Source organism: Triticum dicoccoides, chromosome 4B (genome assembly GCF_002162155.2).
Source record: "Triticum dicoccoides isolate Atlit2015 ecotype Zavitan chromosome 4B, WEW_v2.0, whole genome shotgun sequence".
Classification (NCBI taxonomy): Eukaryota; Viridiplantae; Streptophyta; class Magnoliopsida; order Poales; family Poaceae; genus Triticum; species Triticum dicoccoides.
Genome location: NC_041387.1, coordinates 21,033,613 through 21,035,817, shown reverse-complemented (window position 1 = coordinate 21,035,817; position 2,205 = coordinate 21,033,613).

The following is a 2,205-nucleotide window of genomic DNA, read 5'->3' as shown; positions in this document are numbered from 1 at the left end:
AGGGGGCGCGCCCTATGGGGGGCACCCCTGTCTCTTGGACAGGGTGTGGGCCCCCTGGCCTATTTCTTTTGCTCATAATTCCTTAATAAATCCAAAAAGTTGTTTCATGGAGCCTCAGGTCTTTTGGAGTTGTGCATAATAGGTTTCCAACATTTGCTCCTTTTCCAGCCAGAATTCCAGCTGCCGGCATTCCCCCTCTTCATGGTAAACCTTGTAAAATAAGAGAGAATAGCCATAAGTATTGAGATATAATGTGTAGTAACAGCCCATAATGCAATAAATATTGATATAAAAGCATGATGCAAAATGGACGTATCAACTCCCCCAAGTTTAGACCTCGCTTGTCCTCAAGCGGAAGCCGAAATCAAAAAATATGTCCGCATGTCTAGAGATAGAGGTGTCGATAAAAATAAAATACGGACATGAGGGCATCATGATCATTCTAATAACAGCAACATATATGGATTTTGTCATATGATTTCCTATGTTCAAGTAATAAGCAATTCACAATGTCAAGTATGGTTCAGAAACTTCATTGGGAACTAACAAACTATAATCTCAGTCATTGAAGCAATTGCAATTTATTGTAACATCAGAAAGAGTCAACAATAGAGCTTTTTAGCAAGCTCACATACTCAACTATCTCTTAGTCTCCCATAATTGTTAACACTCTCGCAATACTTGTGGTTATAGAGTTTCAGACGGACACTGAGAAAGATAGGGGCTTGTTGTGTTGCCTCCCAACGTATTCACCTTTAGGTGATGTCAACAATAATAGCCTATGCCAACTTACATCCAATTGGATATATGCATCATGATCTTTCAAACACGAGGAGCTTGCTAAAGGATAAAATGAAAAAGGAAAAGGTGAGGATCACCTTGACTCAAGCATAAAGTAAAACATAAAGTAAAAGATAGGCCCTTCGCAGAGGGAAGCAGAGGTTGTCATGCACTTTTAGGGTTGGATACACAAAATCTTAATGCAAAAGAACGTCACTTTATATTGCCCCTTGTATGTGGACCTTTATTATGCAATCCGTCGCTTTTATTACTTCCACAACAAGTTCGTACAAAGCTTATTTTCTCTGCACTAATAAGTCATGCATATTTAGAGAGCAATTTTTATTGCTTGCACCGATGACAACTTACTTGAAGGATCTTACTGAAGGAAATGTGCCCTAGAGGCAATAATAAAGTTATTATTTATTTCCTTATTTCATGATAAATGTTAATTATTCATGCTAGAATTGTATTAACCGGAAACATAATACATGTGTGAATACATAGACAAATAGATTGTCACTAGTATGCCTCTACTTGACTAGATCGTTGATCAAAGATGGTTATGTTTCCTAGCCATAGACATGAATTGTCATTTGATTAATGGGATCACATCATTAGGAGAATGATGTGATTGACATGACCCATTCCGTTAGCTTAGCACACGGTCGTTTAGTATGTTGCTGTTGCTTTCTTCATGACTTATACATGTTCCTATGACTATGAGATTATGCAACTCCCGTTTACCGGAGGAACACTTTGTGTGCTACCAAATGTCACAACGTAACTGGGTGATTATAAAGGTGCTCTACAGGTGTCTCTGAAGGTACATGTTGGGTTGGCGTATTTCGAGATTAGCATTTGTCACTCCGATTGTCGGAGAGGTATCTCTAGGCCCTCTCGATAATACACATCACTTAAGCCCTGCAAGCATTGCAACTAATGAGTTAGTTGTAGGATGATGTATTACGGAACGAGTAAAGAGACTTGCCGGTAACGAGATTGAACTAGGTATTGAGATACCGACGATCGAATCTTGGACAAGTAACATACCATGACAAAGGGAACAACGTATGTTGTTATGCGGTTTGACCAATAAAGATCTTCGTAGAATATGTAGGAGCCAATATGAGCATCCAAGTTCTGCTATTGGTTATTGACCGGAAACTGTTCTAGGTCATGTCTACATAGTTCTCAAACCCGTAGGGTCCGCACGCTTAACGTTACGATGCCAGTTATATTATGAGTTTATAGTTTTTGATGTACTGAAGGTTGTTCGGAGTCCCGGATGTGATCAAGGACATGATGAGGAGTCTCGAAATGGTCGAGACATAAATATTGATATATTGGAAGCCTATATTTGGATATCGGAATCGTTCCGGGTGAAATCGGGATTTTACCGGAGTACCGGGGGGTTGCCGGACC